An 18,526-nucleotide genomic window follows, 5' to 3' on the forward strand; every position below is an offset into this window, starting at 1 on the left:
ATTTAATGAAATAAATTCCCAGTTTTGCACTATCTCTGGAATACTCTATATCATGACAATGAGTCCAGAGACCACTTGCTGGGCAAACATAACAAAATCTAGAGTTCTTGCATAAGTTAACTATGTATTAAAGCATATCTTAAAGCTTGAAGGAAAGGAAAACATTCCATTGGCAAAACCACAGGAGATTTACAGTATATACTATTTGAGACTAATAGTCCCCTTTCCAAACCTCCTGAGAAAAGATATACAAGGAAGTGATCAATCTTTTTCCTGTGCTTCATGTCAATATATCACCATCTAGGGCTCAAACCAATACCAAGCTTGTCAAGAGGCCCCATTATGAGGACTGTGTAATAGTCTCAGGGCTCCCGCAAACACCCAGTCCCACTCTTTGATATCTTTTGGAAGAATGACTCAAGTCCTTGCCACAGGGAACATATTACACTGCCACCATAATTTCTGGAATTTTGATTATAAAAATTTCTTGCCACTAGAATGGACAAGAAAAGGAAAGGACCTCTACAGTACCTTACATAAGCGTTCTGTTTCTGTAGATTAGCTACCATTTTAAAAGCAAAAGAACCCTACAGATGTCTGGGTAGCTTAGTGGATTAAACGTCTGGCTCTTGGTTTCAACTCAGGTCATGATCTCGTGGTGATGGCATCAAGCCCGGCACTGGGCTCTGTACTTAGCACGGAATCTACTTGGGATTCTCTCTCTCCCTCTTCCTCTGCCCCTCCCCCTGCTCTCTCCCTCTCTCTCTCCAATAAAATAGATAAATAAAATCTTAAAAAAAAAAAAAAGCCAAAGTAACCCTCAGCAAAAGAAACACTTTATTTAATTGGTCATACACAGACTAGGGGGGGAAAAAAAAAAAAGAAATCCTAAGGAATACTGAGAGCCAAACATTTTAATCAGTGGCTTGGAGCCATTCCAGAATACTATCTTTGAAGTTACTGAGACAAACTCAGCTTTTTATTTTTGTGTGTTTCATGATGATGACTATTGAATTATACCTGGTACTTTAGAATGCTTTTGCACAATATATTGTTAGAACTAAAAAACAGAGAGGTGAAGGGAAGAAGGGAAGTAAGAGAAGACTTTTATAATTTTTTTCAAGATGTGAGAGTACAAGAATCTCATTTTTTAAAAAATGTACATCACACAAGGGGCACCTGGGTGGCTCAGTTGGTTAAGCATCTGCCTTAAGCTCAGTTCATGATCCTGGGGTCCTGGGATTGAGCCCCGAGTCTGGTTCCCTGCTGAGCAGGGAGTCAGCTTCTCCTTCTGCCCCTCCCCCTGCTTCGGCTCTCTCTCTTTCTCAAATAAATTAAAAAAATCTTTAAAAAAATAACAATAAAATGAAATTTGCTTCACACACAGATATGTATATACACAAACACACATACCTATATAAACTTCTCTCTGCCCAGAGGAACATGTTAGTAATTTAGACAAGTGTATAGAGGAGAAGAAATATTATCTTATATAAGGCCTCTTTATGTCTTGGAATCAAGTCAACATAGCTACTGTCAGGAGAGTTTTCCTAGGAGACTTGGAATGACTTGCTGGGGCTGAGGCTTTAAAATGTTATGCTTGAAAAAACTTGATTATATGTTCTGTAAGTTTTGATCGAAGTATGAGGAAAAATTCACTTCTATTCAGTAAAGGAATTATTACTTAATTACAATAGGGAGAGAGGTAATATGAAGACAGATGTTCAACTTATCAGAACTTCAAAAGCAGAAGATAGTTCCTTTTTGTTTATGGCACCCCATTGTCTTCCAACTTTGTCATGTCAAAATGTCATATAGATGGAAGTCCTCAGAACCCTCTTTAAAACAATCTTGTTTTGTTTTGTTCTTTTGTCCAGATTGGGTTTCTATAACTTCAATATCTTATTATGTGGTCAATGGAAATAAATGTTTTAAAGGTTTCTGATGCACATTCCTTGAGATGCTTTTTATTGCATCACCTTAGCTGAGCTGGGACTGTTTCCCATAATTTTATCCATCGTATGGTGTGGGGGAACAAAATGCCACTTCAAAATGTCTCTCTTTGGTATGTGGATTATTTTAGGCTGATTATTTTTAAGAAACAGAAGACTCAGGGGCCCCTGGGTGGCTCAGTCATTAAGCATCTGCCTTCGGCTCAGGTCGTGATCCCAGGGTCCTGGGATTGAGCCCCGCATTGGGGTCCCTGCTCGGCAGGAAACCTGCTTCTCCCTCTCCCACTCCCCCTGCTTGTGTTCCCTCTCTCGCTGTCTCACTCTGTGAAATAAATAAATAAAATCTTAAAAAAAAAAAGAAAGAAAGAAAGAAACAGAAGACTCAGAAAGAACTTTTGATCTTCCCCCCTAACTACCTAAATGAATTTAGATAGAGAACTTGTTCCAGAAAAGGGAGCTATCACCACAGAGAACTGTAATAGGAACAAGGTGTGCTGGACAGGGAGAGACCCAGCAAAATCTGTTAAAATTCGTCCCTACATCCCATCATTTCCATATGGCTCAACATTTGTTTACCAGATCTTCCTGTGAATTGTTTTCCTTCTCTTTGATGTCCCAGACACCTACCTACTTCTCCTTAGCTCCAGATGGCAGGTAAGCCTCAATTGCCTGACTTCCTGTGGGCCTCATACTCTTACGGGCTTATGTAATTAAATTTGATTTTCTCTTGTTAATCTGCCTCATGTCAATTTAATTCTTAGACCAGCCAAAAGAACCTTGAATTGTAGAAGAAAATTTTTCCTGTCCAACAATGGTTTCCAGTTAGGCCACAAGAGAAATTTGCACATGATTTGGCAAGTAGAGAAGTGTTAGATATTCTCCTTAGAGGTGGGTGTAGGATGTCAGGCTCTGGGGCAGCTTGTACCTGCCCCCACCTGCCGGATTCTCTTCCTGGGATAGGGCAGTGCTGAAGCATGCAACCCCTTAAGCTTTCACTGATTCTCCTCCGCCAGCTTCTCTGAGTTGGGGTTAAATGTATGTGTGGCTCTTTGGTGAAGTTTGCTGACTTCTTCTACAGGTTGTCTGCACCATCAACATTGGTGGTGGTGAGAGACAGGCAGGAGTTCCAGTTCATCTTCATGGGTCCTGGTTTGTCCTTGTTCTCTTCCACTTCACAGTCACCTACCTAATAACCCAACCAGCTTACAGCACTTTAGGCTCAACGTCAGATACAGAGGCAACAGCCTAGTGGAAATGTCCCCATTAGCTCCCATAATTCCTTAAGATCCCTGTAATAAATCCCTTATTCTATAGCATCGTAGTGATTCTGCCTCTCTGACCAAACACTGTCTTTCAAGACACATACATTAGTATAGAAGAAGATGAACGCGATCACAACGAAAACCTACAACATGTGGCATTGGCTTTCGGGCCAGCAGTGAAAGAAGCTTGAATGGCCTTGGGACGACGATCAGCAACAGCCTGACCAGCGTGAAGGAGGATGTCAGTGAGGGTTTAAAGAAGAGAGGCCAGCCTCTAACTATCTGAATTATCCTCAGCTGTCGAAGAGGCAAACCACCCCCTCTGCACTTTGTCTGAGTTCCTGACCCACAGGCTGTTTGATGCCACTCAGCTAGGAGTGGTTTGTTAGCAGCAAGAGAGGATTCATAAACAAACGGGTGCTAGAAGCCGAACAGAGTTGCCCTGCATTCCTGCTCTTGAGCTCTATATTCTGCTTCTAGAATAGAAACCACCCCCGCTTTATTGCTAACGTTAGTCCGATTGAGTTTCTCTAACTTACAAAGAGTCCTAACCAATCATAAAATCAACAGAAATAAACATTTAAATGCTCTTCATGCATAACTTGCTTTAAAAAAAAATTACCTTATTATATGTTTTCTGTCTTTAGGCAGTTTTGAAGTAAGAAATACCCCCTACTTGAAAGACCAAGATCCACTTTCATTTGACATGTATAAACTCAAATCAGTTCCTTTGTGTGGAGAAATATGCAGTCATCCATTCAATCCTCTAGGAAATATTTATTGAGTTCTTTCATTGTGCAAGGCAGTGGGTTAACCAAAGGGAAGGATACAAAGAATTACATAGTTTCTGAGAAGTTAATCACACAGCAGCAGCAATGAGACATAAACAGAAAGTAACACGTTTCCTTGATTCTGACATCACTTATTTTTTCATATTTAAATCACTTTAAAATCAGGGCACATCATATAATTGATAGGTGTATTTTAATGTGGGAGTGTTTCTTTTCTCCCCTTGAAAAGCTGCTATTAAATCGACAGCGTGCTCCTAATTATCCACGATGTTTTAGAAGGGAGGAAATCCAATATAGCACAAGCTAGTATGTGGTAAGTACCACGAGTGATACCAGGAGATTTAAGATTTTCACTGAGATAATATGAGAACATGTCAAAGCATTTCGACTGAGTCTAGAAGAGAAGAGAGCATGATATTTATTAAGGATCTTCTATGAATATATAATATGAACCTTCCTATAATCCTGACAATGGCCCTAAATTGTAGAAATTATCTTAATTTTCCTGGTCATACAACTGAGGTTCAGATTAGCAAGGAGAAAAGAAACATCTTTAGTTTTCACACGCAGATGTCTCTAAAACGAGATGTACCCTCTTCTCAGAACTTAACAAGAACCAAATTCACTTCCTACTTACTACGTACTTGCTATGTGCACTATGTAACATGTTCTACATATTATGTTATAAATCCTTTATATACAGTATGACTCAATATGTATTAACACGATCCTCACTTTAGAGATGGGGAAACTGAGACCTGGATAAAAAAGTAAGTTTCTCAAAGTAACTAATAAGTGACAGAGTGGGATGGATTAGGAACCCTAGCAGTCTGGTAAGAAGAGTCCGTTTTATTAACCACTATGCCACAAGCCTCTGAGGACAACATGAAACACTTTCTCCCAAACTTCTGACTATCTGATTAAAAACTGTAATCCCCCAACTCTTTCCCCTTACCTAATCATATAATGGGTAGATTTATGATGAATATAATTAATTTTTTTTTAATACCTCCAAGTAATCTCCTTAAAGGCAAGGATTTTGCCTGTTTTGTTCACAGATACATCTTAACTAGCACAAGGTGGGACTTGTGCCTAGTACAAGGTGGGAGCTCCATAGGAAATTGTTGAATGAATAAAAGAATGATTTTTTTTTTTCCTTTTAAAGAAGATGAGAGAGTAAATTCCATGAGCGAACAGTAGTTGGAGAGGAACAGAGGCAGGGCACTGGGAGTTGTGTTTCGAAACATTGATTAGTTAGTGAGGTCTGCCTAAGGTGTCAAGTGGGAGCGGAAGGAATCAGTGAGCAAGCCTCTCAGCAAGGGAGGTTGAAGCCATCCAGGCTCATATGCATAAGCCTTTGCTCCCTCACATTTTGTTTGTAGCTTGTTCAGCAATAGACACTGGGAAGGAGGGCAGGAAGACATCAAAGGAGCTGTATTGTTCATATGTTTTCTCCCTTTGGCAGCTATTTGCTCTATTTCCTGCTGACACTACAATTTCAGCGATTTAATGATACAATTGTTTCTGAAAAGGAAACAGAAACAGACACCCTCAGTCATTTAATTGGCTGCCCTGACGAAGTGGAATCTGCTGTTTTCTAATTTCATTTTTGAGGGGCGTGGGGATTTGGAGAGGCTGGGAGAGAGATAATATTTACTTCTGTTAGAAAAGGTACAGTTTCATAAGGGATATTAGTCTACCTAATTAAGGTCTGCCATTTCCATGGCATGCACTAGGATACCTATGAAAATTACTCAATCCCAGCAAGGAGTTTGCTAAAATCATTTATCTTCCAATTCAGTCTGTCCTTAGGTCAATGGAATTTCATTTGCCTTAGGAATTCTACATTCTTTATGTCAAGTTTACTCTGAAATAGTTTGCTATTCCTAATAAATCATAGCAAGAAGCATAACTCTATTATAAATGTCCGATCCTTTCCCTTGCATATTTTAGGTTTGCTCTCTCCAGGTCTGGGATTGTTGAGTGTTATGTATTGGTTTGACATGATTTCAAATCCACTTATTTATGACAAAGACCAAAAAATGTTGTTTTTAGAAGTAAAGCTGTTTCAATATAAGAATGAAGTAAATTGGGTCAGGATGTCATCATCTTATCTGTTCTCACCAGTAAGAACTCAGTAGCTCAGCTGCTGAGGGGTCCCACTGGGGGCTTAGCAATAAAAACATAGGAAGAAGCAATTGTGGCAAGGGGACATTTTGACTATAAACATGGATTTTGTGAGGACTACTCAAGAATGTTCAATGTGGGCAAAGCTAAACTTTGCTGATCTAAAATGGCTCTATGAAGACTGTAGGGTAATCAGTTCCTACCACAGTGCAGGTGACTCTTTTACAAGCAGTGGTGAAAGCTGTCCAGTGGCCGCATTAAGAAGACCCACTTGCCCATCAACACCCTTGTCCTACACTTGTTCCCCAGCAATGTGCTCTAGCAACAGGGTACTTTTACCTTTGCACTGGCAACTGGATATCAACTACTAGTTGGTTTAGCCACCTCTTCTGAGTACCAACTCATATAAAGATACACCTTAACTAAATTTGGACTTCATTCCTTTCATTTTGCCTTGCCTGGAACAATAGTGTGATTGATTCCACTGGGTTGGAGTATTTTATTTCCTTATTGGTTTATTAAGAGACATTATTCTGCACGCTATTGGCTTGTGAAATTCCTGCAGTGAACCTGTGTTAAATACTATTGGCAAAGGCAAATCTCAGTCTCTGAGCATTAATTTGCACCAAAACAAAACACTGTGTAATCAGCTCTTGAATCTGGGCACTTGAATGAGCCTTGCTACCTTATCATCATTTGAACTAGTGCATTAAATACAGGACATTTATATTTTCTGTTACTACAAAAAAATTTCCCTCCTTTTACCAAATTTACAGAAATCATAACAAAGTTGACCCAGACCTTCCTCATTATCATCTTTAACATATAAAATGAAATACTGGATTTCTAAACAGGACACTTTATGTGGTGAGAAAATATGGTCAATATACTCACAAAAAATAGTGTGTTTTGGAGGGCAAGGTGCTGAAGCTAAGTATTGTACATAAAAGTAAGTATAAACTAAAGATTGGAGAAGGTCTGAAAGTTGTTCATCAATTTAGTTAACAAAGACTATGAAAAAAGGTTATAATAGGCCAATGTACCTATATATTAAATCAAATTTTAAAAGGTAACTGTCCCTCATCCTGTGAAGAAAATGCTTTCAAAGTTTTTTTTTTTACAAGACTTATCTAGTATTACTTCTCTTTCTTCCAGGAACCTGGAACTTCTTGAAGCTACTGACACAAATACTTTCGTTTCACTGTCTCTTCCCTTTCCAATAGCCTCACCTCAGGTGCCTCAGCATGGTTCAAAGTGTAACTTAAATTTTTTTAGCTTAGGGCGCCTGAGTGACTCAGTCATTAAGCGTCTGCCTTTGGCTCAGGTCATGATCCCAGGGTCCTGGGATAGAGCCTGGAATCAGGCTCCCTGCTCAGCAGGAAGCCTGCTTTTCCCTCTCACGCTCCCCCTGCTTGTGTTCCCTCTCTCACTGTCTCTCTGTCAAATAAATAAATAAAATCTTTAAAAAAATTTTTTGAGCTTCTTATTGTATAGTTCCCTCTTCCTAAACAAACTAACTTTTGAGAAAGTTGTAAAAGTTATATATAAAAACTCCAGGGAAATATAAACAGGTAAGCACAAATAAACAAAGGCAACCCTCAGCATAAGGCTAGTGGGGTATTATCCACTCTTTGTGTGTGTGTCTGTAACTAAAATGAGTGTTGGTGATGTTCACTGGATATAGTAGAATTCTAGCCAACATTAAGCCAAAAATAAGTGAAAGCCAAGACTGAATTCCAGAGTGTGGATGGAAGGAGATTAGTAAGTGGTCAGAAAGAGGAAACAAAAAGTAAAAGTATTTTGGGAGAGCACTGATTTTATATGACTCCCAAAGTCATCATCGGAGGGGAAAAACATGGAGAATCAAGCAAGGGAAGTTTAATGGGCCAGGAAGTGGAATACATAGCTTAGCCTATGTTCCCCTGGCCAGAATTCAGTCACAAGCAAGAACTTAACAGGAAGAACTGGGGTCAATGGGCATGGGTGCACCATCAGTTAAGAAAATTAGATCTAGACAATCTTTGTATGTGTTCTAGATGATGGAAGATTAAACAAAATCACAAACAATCAAGAAAACAATAAAAGAAACAATAAAACAAAGTCTTAAAAAAACAATAAAAGAAAGTTTTATTTTCATTAGCAGCTGGCCAAAACAGAGTTGGCAAATAACTATAGGGCTGTTGATAATAAGGGCAGTATCAGAAACAAGACACCAAGGCATCATGGGAGGGGAGATGAGTCCCAACGATGAAATCAAGGAAGTAGTATTAGAACGGGACTGAAAAGGACAACTGGTGCTTTGGAATTTCCATCTCTATGGAGGCCATCTGTATAGACACAGAGATGAGCTGTTTCCAGATGTGCAATGAAGAAATAACAAACTGCTTGGGAGGTTTGGAGTAGAGAGGATCAATATTCAAAAACAGTTAGGGAGCCATTTGATAAAGCAGACTAGATGAATTGGCTTCCAAGTGTAACACTGGCAAAAATAGGCATATAGTGAAATTTGCTAGACTATATAATTTCTTTTAACAAAAGATCTTTTCAATTTTATAGTTTCAAAACTCAGTGGTCCATATTTGGTTTATTAAATGTGTGTGTGTGTGTGTGTTGGGGGGAGTATTCTATTAAAATTATTTTAAGTCAATTTAATGAATGTCAATTTGTAAAACATAATTTCCCCCTCAATATCACAATATATGTGTATGCATTTCATTATAAATTCCAAATAAAATTTAATGAAAAGATCTTGAAAAAGTTAGGGTTAGAAACAGAAATAGATATATAGATTTATACATTTATAGATATAGATAAACTATCAAAGCAGCATGCTTACTTTTCTTAGTGTCACATTCCAAGTGGATTTAGACCTGGTGCCAAAGAATCATATCTATCAACTTACTATGCATTTGAATAGGAGATTTATGTGGGAAATACGAGGCAGAGTTTAACTGAATATGTACCAAGCAAATTAATAATACTTTAACATACAGAACGTGTGCTCTTGCAAACTTATACATAAAAAAAGACTTCATATATGGACTCATGATTTATTTCTTTTCCATTATAATTTGAAAAGTTCAAGATACCAAAAATTTCAGATGTAATGAATATACTACTAAGTCAGCAAACTTTAATAATACTCAAAACAAAAGCTTACTATGCTTACGTGTCAGAAACCGCATGCATTAACTTATTTAATACTTAGAATAACTCTATGAGGTACATGTTTTTACAGTGGAAGAAAATGAAGCACAGAAACATTTGAAAACCTCTCCAAGGTTATACAAATAATAAATGGTGGAATCCATTATTTATACATATTAAGTTTCCCCAGAATCTGTGGTCTTTATCTCTGTGTCAAACAACCTCCCATAATATAAAGATATTTTTACATTAAAATATGTTTTCAACAATCCTTTTTTTCTTTAAAATTTTCATTGTACTATAGCATTTATTATTTTATCCTCTTGGGAAACAAATCAAATGTTTTCCCTTATTTATCTATATCAGATATTAAAAGTCATGAAGTAAGTTTCATCTCTATCATATGAAGCTCACTCTATTTTTTTTTTTTTTTTAGCCCAAAGACCAATCCGGAATGTATAAAAAGAAAACTGTAAATGGAATGCCACTGGGTCTTGCTAGCATTACAATAGTTATAACCAGGAAACAATGCTGAGGACACGGTGTTTCTTGCCAGGTCCTAGCACAATTGGCTACCAGAGGTCCTGTAGAGTAAGTGTGACAGTCCTGTCTCTGCACAAACTCACTTTTTTGGCTAATGAATGACATTCAAGCAAGCAGAGGATTGATTCTTGAGACAGCTGTCTGAATTCTAATACTAGATTTCTATCCATACCAATACAGTCTTTAACTGATCTGCTAGACTACTTTCACAAATAGACAAAGAGACAAAAGGACTGACAGTTACAAGTGAATAATGCACGTGTTCACTAAACAAATAATTTTTCTGTGTGACAGACACAGTGCTATGGATATTCAGTGCTCATACCGAACCCTCACAAGGCTGCCCTATTCTGACTTTCATTACTTTTATAGATAAAGGTGGAGTACTTTCTTTCTCACCCAAAACTTTAACTCACCTTTTCAATTAGCAATAATCGCGCCTCGGATAAACCTCATTGGCTACGATACTGCCACTGCGCAAAGCTAACTCACCTTTTCATTACAAATACCTGGCCAAACAAAATGTCAAACCATATATATAGAGAGAGAATTTACTTGAATAGCCCCTACATCAAAGTGCTGTTTTCTTAGAAGCTCGGAAATGTTAATATGTATCAGTTTGGCAAAAATATCTTTAATGGCAAAGGCATTGCCTTTGAGAGGGATAGCCCATGTTTGGAAAGGATAAAAGGATTTTTTTTCTCTCTAAGAAGGCAGAAGAGAGATGCAATATAAAGGGGATACATTTAGCAGAAATATTGCTTATAAGGCAAATTAATATAAATTCAAAGAAGCACATTCTTAAAGAGGACTCAGGGTCCAAAATGTAATGCAAAAAAGGAAAAATAATCTGAAAAAAAAGTTTCATGGGTGTGAAATCAACTGAGCAAGAAGAAAAATTGTTCAGAGGGCAATTGCCATTACTTGAGAGATCATAGTTAGGAAGCAGCAGGCTATTGGGATGGTATTGTTCAGCTTCATTAATGGATGCATATGATTCCCGGAAAAAGAAAGGTTCTAAAATTAGGAGAGTGCTGTGGGTTTAAAGTGGAATCCTCATTAAGAGCAGGAGTTGTCCTGTGTTGTTTATCTAGTGCAAGGGCAGAGAGCTTTCAGGGCTCTTTCCACCCAGTCTGGGTGTTAAAACCAAGCAGTTGACCTTTAAGAAGCTAAATGATTCAAAATTTCCATAAAGGTTTTTTCATTGTTGTTGCTCCTTTGTTATCCCAGCAAAATGCTTTAGGATAACACAGCTATTTCCAGTTTGTTTATGCCACTCAGGAGATAAACAAGTATCCCTTAGTTTTTCCCTTCCTTTATCTGAAGTGCAAATTTTAGGTAAACAGGGATCCTCAAAGCACATGGAAAGTTTTCACTGAGAAAGACCCCTCTAGGAAGAGTTAGGGTTCCAGGATGATGATGATGATGATGATGATATAATAATAATAATAATACCTCCCATGACATCTATATTCTCCCTTACGTGACAGGAATTTTCAAGGTAGATATATGTAGATTGAAAAGGGACCTATTTATTCATTTAACAATTATCAAGAAAAGGGGCATTTGGGAGGAAAATGGACATTGGATCTATGGAATTTCGTTTGTTTCTTTGAGGGAAAATTGCCTTAAGATATGGTTCATGAGATCAGTAATATTTCTGCTTCAAAGTGACTATAGAAATTGAGTGATTATGGCTGCTGGGAAGGGGAGATGTCTTATTCTCTCCAATAGTTAAACATTAAGTGGGGATGTTTGCCCTCATATTTTCACACCTGCTATTTGCTCTGCTCACTTCTGATTTTCACCCATGTAGTCCATCCAACATAAGGCTATCACATTTTGTCCCCAAGATACAGATCCGATTATACAAACAAAAATAATTACAAAAGTCCAACACCTTCAGTGACTCCTTATGGCTTATATAGTAAAGTACATATTTTTAAAACCAGGCTTCAAAGACTTCCACCAACGAATCTCAATCCTACTTTTTGAAATAATGTCTTATTCTTCCTTATCATTTTCTATGATTTTAGCCTATGCCCTATTGCCAAATGTCTCTACTTATTTCCACCTCCGTGCTTCTCATATTCTCTTCTTGAAAGGAAATTATTTTATCCAACTCCACATATCTACATCCCATCCAGCTCAAAATGTCATGTGCTTTGGTCAGCAATTCTTTCATATCCCAACAGCTAAAGTAAACTTTCCCTCTTTGAAACCCGCATTCTACTGTATCTTGACAAGTTATCAATCTCTACCGGTAGTGTCATTATATATGTGTTACCACTATTTTTCCACCTATATATATATATATATATATATATTGCCTTAATATATAATATATATTATATAATATATAATATATAATAATATATATTAATATATATAATGATATCTTTGTAGCAGCAAGCTTTCAAAGCATTGCTAGGAGGGAGTCTGTAGTAAGAGCATATCAATCTTTTTACAGTGTCAACCCAAGCTGATCTTTCACTATTTAATGTTCTGTTAGCACCTAGAACTATGCAGTATATTATACAACTGGTTATATCATACTAGCTTGGAATCATGTACTATTTGTATTGATCAGTGCCTTTATTTGTTTTCTAAATACAGAATTGTATAGTACAAAAGTGGGCATCTTTAAAGTCAGAGAGATTTAAATTTGAAATTAGCTCCAACTTAAAACAGCTCTATATACTCGGGCAAACTATCAACCACCTTAGAGCCTTAGTTTATTTCTAAAATAGGGATAAAATGACCTCTATTACAATATATTTGTGAAGATTAAATGGAAAGATTTATATTAAGCACCTTGAACATAGAAAGCATTAGGATGAATTCCAGCTTTTTTCTTTTGCTATAACATCTCACGAGCTACACTGTTTCTTCTTAAAAAGAACATCCTGTACCTCACTTTCTAAGTATCCTCTGAAGTGTATAGCAGAGTTGAAGGTGGTATGCAACTAATGTCACTGACTAAAGTGGTATAAACAAGGATAGAAACGGTTTTACACAGTTTTCAACATTGTATCTAAAATGAGAAATCATTCTGCAATGGCTAGAATGCAGGTCAAACAGTCTGATATCTGATTCTAGATCTACAAGATGTTACTTACTAGTAGTGTGACTTTGAGACAGGTCCTGTACTTCTTTGATTCTCCATTTCTTCACCTGCAAAAATGAGGACATTGGACTAGATCCATGATTTCTGATTTCATTAACATTTTACAATTTTTTGGTTTATATATCCTGTGAATAAAATTTTATGGAAGTGACAACAATGGAAGCATTAAAAGCAGAGTACTCTGTCTGATACAAAGAAAAAATTTAGGACTTCCACCTTTTAGTCTCTTCCTGTAGGCTAGACTAAGTCTGGCTTAAATCTAGTCAAGGATTTACAGAGGGTACATGAAGAATTTTGATAGCTAATCAGTCAATTCAGGCCTACTCAGAATGTATGTATAAAAAATTACACTATCCATTCATCCGTTGAGGAACATTTAGGTTGTTTCCATATTTTTGCTTGTGAAAAATGCAGATATCTCTTCAAGATACTGGTTTCAAATCCTTTGGATATACATCCAAAAGTGGGATTGCTGGATCATAAGGTAGTTCCATTTTTTGAGTAACTTCCATGTTTTCTATAATTGATGTGCCAATTTACATTCCCAAATGTCTCTTTACTGATGAATGGATAAAAAATGTGATTACACACACATACATGTGCATGTGTGCGCACACAGAGGAACATAAGTCAGCCTTAAAAAAGGAGAAAATCTTGCATTTGTGACAAAATGGATGAACCTGATGACATTAGCTCAGTGGAAATAAGCTAAATACTGCATGGAATCAAAAATGTTAAATTCATAGAGACAGAGAACAGAATGGTGGTTATCAGGGAGTGGGATATGGGAGATGCTGGTCCAGGGATACACAGTTTTAGTTATGCAATTTAAATAACTTTTGGAGATCTAATATACACCAATGTGACTATAGTTAACAATACTGTATTATAAACTTGAAATTAGCTGAAAGGGTAGATCTTAAGTGTTCTCAACACACACACACACACACACACAGACACACACACTATATAAGGTGATGGATTTGTTAACCAGCTTGATGTGGTGAATATTTCACAGTGTACACATATATCAAATAATCAAGCTGTACACCTTAAGTATATATAACTTTTAATTGTCAAAAATTAGGTCAGGTGGCCTTTTTAATTTTGGGGTGGAGAGGGGAAAAAATGCCAAACTTTAAACCACTCTTTATATCTACTGAATATTTCCTAAGGATTCTTTGAAGCTACAAAAGTTATTTTACCAAGCATGCTCAGTACATTATCTAATTAGCTGAAAATTCCAAAGTGAAATTTCACAACTCTAATGCTTAAATAAGTAAATAAATAAACATGTATTGGCTTATACAAGGTAATACAGCTAACAAATGTGTGATCAGATATTGATGTTTTGTGTTTTAAAGACCATACTGGATACAAAACTCATGTGGATAAGCTGTCTCTGCACTTTCGATATCACTTAGAGTGTTTGAAGTTGACCACAATATCATAGAATGGTGTACAAAAATTGTGCCAGAAATCATGCAAGAAATTAAACATGTGCTTTGGAGTCAGAAAGATGGTTTTAACATTTTAACATTATAGTTCTGAGAAATGTACTTAAAGTCTTCAAGCTGCAGCTTATCTGTAAAATGCAAATCACAATATTGATCTTCTTTGTTTTTGCCTGTGTGTTTTGTGATTATTAAGTAATATTCGCTATAAGAAAGCACTAGTTCATAGTAAGCGCCAATGAATATAAGTTCCTTTTTATTTCTCCTTTTAATAATTCCACACATATAGTAAACATTGTTTGGCATAGAGTATAAAGCAATGTCAGCAACTCAACTTTTTAATGGTTTCTTTCACAGTGGTTTCTAACTTTCTAACCTTTTGGAGCTGTTAAAATAAAGTCAAATAATGATACTGCTGTGGCGTAAGTGTATGCTAGGATCAATAAATTGTGGTTGTTGGAATAAATTGCAATTAAAGGGGTAGTACTTGATTGCTTGACAGTAGGTAGTCTTTCTGGCCCAAATAAACTCAAGTATTAGTCTGATTTACAAGCTAATTAGTATGGACTTCACATGCATTTCACTGGGAGACCATCAGATCATATTGATTTCTGTTCCCATCATGAGTGTACCCTTGAAGTTGTTTTCTGTCACTTACAGGTGACAAGTCCTCTTTACTTGTTTACTTTGTTTATTCAAGAATATAGGCATCATTTTTAATCAAGTAGAATATATAAGAAATTTACACTGTTTGCAAATTAACACTTAAACATCTAAAAACCTCAGTATTGGCACTGGCCTTTTTTTTTTCTCCTTATTTCTGTACATTTAAAATGAAAATATGCATGCATTCAGAAATGACAAAGGCATCAACATAGTAAGAAGCATGATTATTACTAAATCCTTGAAGCAATAGAAAAATACATATAAGCATTAATTTATAGGCTAGAAAACCATACGATAGGTATTTCAAGACAAAATATTTGAATAATACATAAAAAGACACAAATTTTGTCTCCAAATAAAGATAAATGCTTATCTAAAGTATAATTTTGTTTATCCTTAATTTTCTATTCAGTGCAGTATTTTATATGATAAATTCCAACATACGCCTGTATAATTATCTACTGAATACAAGGCATTCATAGACTGAAACAAAGTAATTTAAGCAATCCTTTGTTTTGTAAATTGCATTAAGGTATACCATGTATTTTCCTCTACTACCCATCTACCTACTACTGCATTTCCTGCTAGAGATTTAATACATTTTTGTTGAATAAAAAAAATGACAAAAGTGCAATTCCTCAAAAGGCACAAAGATACATATGGTATGACTGTTTTAAAATTAAGCATCTTTCCCATTTAAATAGCTCTACCCCACACCTCTCGTAAATACCACATTAGGAAAAAAAAAAAACAACAAAAGTCAGAAACATATGAAAAAATCCCTGGTGCCATGTCTTCTCTGTTGTCCATATTTATGTGAGGTTACTAGTGTTAACACCTAGTAAATCTCACATCATACTTACTATACTTCTGTTATTTAATTTTCTTTTTCTGAGCCTCATTTTCCTTTCCCAACCTTTCTTTGAAAGGAAGCTTTGCAAAGGCTAAAGAAAAAAGACTAATCTATTTGTACACTGATGAATTTTAATCACCTACCAGAGTTTCTGACTCATACGTGTTCAATAATTATTTTTTTGCAGGCGCCTGGGTGGCTCCAGTTGGTTAAGCGACTGCCTTCTGCTCAGGTCATGATCCTGGAGTCTCTGGATCGAGTCCCACATTGGGCTCCCTGCTCAGCAGGGAGTCTGCTTCTCTCTCTGACCCTCCCTCCTCTCAACCTCTCTCTCTCTCAAATAAATAAATAAAATCTTTAAAAAAATAATTATTTTTTTGCATAAGGAAACTCATCACAAATATTATTATCAATTATAAATCATTATAATACATTTCTGACATAAATTTACACATGAAAATATATTTTGCTAATTTTGAGTAATCTTTAAGTACCTTTTATGTCTGACAATGTACAACTATATTAAATTTATTTTTTAAGTTTTTTCCATTTTTTCCATTTTTTTAAAAAAGATTTTATTTATTTATTTGAGAGAGAGATAGAGAGCGCGCACAAGCAGGGGGGAGGGGCAGAGGGAGAAGCAGGCTCCCCGCTGAGCAGGGAGCCTGATGCAGGCCTTGACCCCAGGGTTCAATTTAAATTCAATTAATTATCACATAATGTATTATTGGAAACTATATTTAAGAAATTATACAAAAACTACAATATTAAACCTTAGAATCAATGATAGTATTTTAATTAGCAATAATCGTGCCTCAGATAAACCTCATTGGCTACCATAGTGCCACTGCGCAAAGCTCAATGATAGTATTTTAAAGAACAAAATAGTATTAATCTAAGATCAAAATGCTGAAATAAATATTTCAATGGATTTCAAAGAAGTCCATGAACAAAATTATGAAAAGACAAATTAGAAACAAAATCCGTTCCCTAGCTCTTAGTTAATATCATCCAAAACAAGAACTTGTGTTTCTTGAATGCAAAATATGTCTATTGACCTTGTTCTCCCCAGGATTTAACACAATACCTGGTTCATTGTGAGGACTAAATTTGTGTTTTAAATGCATTCATGAATCAATCAATTGTCTGATTCAGAATGTCTAAGAATAGCAGAACAGTGTATAAAATACCTGGAAAACAAACTAAAGACTGGAAAAATATAAAAATGTATATTAGAGTAATTTAACTAAGATGGCATAGGTTATATATGCTATAGTTTTACAAGATTTGGTATTATTCTAAACTGCAAGTGATATTAGAATTCCAGAAAAATAAAATACATCTGAGTATGCAGGTTTAAAACAAATTCTATTATCTTTTTCCATTGTAAGCTCAGGGTCATAACATTAGAGTTGGAGAAATTATCTGAGAGCATCTTTTCCCCCTGTGTGTAGACTGACTGGTGAGGAGGATGGTGGGAGAATCCTGCTTTCCTGTGCGTGGGTTACATTCACTGGAATCAGTAGTAGAAAAGGAGGTACAGATGTGGATCTGAAAATGAGAGGTACTTGTAATTCCACAGAACGTGTGTTCCTACATAGTTCCTGCTCAACTCTGATCTTGAGTCTGTCCATCTGTCTGATCTGATTATCAATTTGTGTGAAATCTTGTTATGGTTATAATTTTATGTGCTGCACAATTGTGATGTTGTTAAGATAAAGCAAATGTTTAAATACTTATAATTGCCAGGTGGCCAAATCCTAGGCCATGGGGAGAAGATAATTCTCTCTCTCCTCACTATAACACATACCCACCCTACCAGTTTCCAACAATTTTTATTCTCAAGAACCACATACACACCACTATCACCCAGTTGATTTCCGCTTCTCTTCCTCGTTCCTGTCTCTTTTCAGGCTCCACTGCCTTTCACTGTGGCTAGTGAGACCAACACTGCTTTTCATGAGTACCTTTTGTTTTTCCTTTAGGCATGGTTTTTCACTTTTTATGAGGCAATATTAAGACCTGAGCTTCTGGGCACCTGGGTGGCTCAGTCGGTTAAGCATTTGACTCTTGGTTTTGGCTCAGGTCATTATCTCTGGGTCGTGAGATCCAGCCCTGTGCTGGGCTCCAGGAGCAGCACTGAGTCTGTTTGAGGTTTTCTCCTTCTCCCCTGCCCCTCCCCCCTTCGTATACACTCTCTATAAAATAAAATAAAATAAAATAAATAAAATCTTAAAAAAAAAAGACCTGAGCTTCTAACTGTAAATTTTCTAAAATCATCAATCACATATGCCTAAAACCCACTTTCTTAACTTGAATGTTGTTACCTAGTTTGTAAAGAGTACCATTTAATTTTAGGTAAAATGAATGTCAGAAAATAGTGTTTGGGGGTATAAAATAGAACTCTAATGACTTAAAATAGGGATGATGAATACATACTACAATTGCTAAACACTGCGCCATGCATGGCATTCATTACCACTCAGTCAAAATTCTTTCCCTCTGAACAAGGATATGGCCTCTGAATCCTTCTTAATAATATGCCCTTGATCACTTATATCATGTGGGATATAACTTGTTATCCTTGTATTAAAAATGTACCTT

At 36.2% G+C, this 18,526-nt stretch overlaps 1 protein-coding gene and 2 pseudogenes across 1 annotated transcript in view; all 3 read right to left on the bottom strand.

Annotated features, from left to right (window-relative positions):
• PTPRD (protein tyrosine phosphatase receptor type D) overlaps positions 1 to 18,526 on the bottom strand; it is a 2,419,801-nt gene that overhangs the window by 2,134,972 nt on the left and 266,303 nt on the right. Inside the window, exon 2 of the mRNA XM_064580091.1 lies at positions 12,942 to 12,996. The gene's annotated coding sequence lies outside the window, so the exon portion shown is untranslated. The remainder of the gene's footprint in view (positions 1 to 12,941; positions 12,997 to 18,526) is intronic.
• Positions 10,135 to 10,307, bottom strand: LOC123850378 (U4 spliceosomal RNA; annotated as a pseudogene).
• On the bottom strand, positions 16,649 to 16,781 carry LOC123850375 (U4 spliceosomal RNA; annotated as a pseudogene).

This window comes from Mirounga angustirostris, unplaced genomic scaffold (genome assembly GCF_029215605.1).
Source record: "Mirounga angustirostris isolate CCGP_5_RB_7025 unplaced genomic scaffold, mMirAng1.0.hap1 SCAF_15, whole genome shotgun sequence".
Taxonomy (NCBI): Eukaryota; Metazoa; Chordata; class Mammalia; order Carnivora; family Phocidae; genus Mirounga; species Mirounga angustirostris.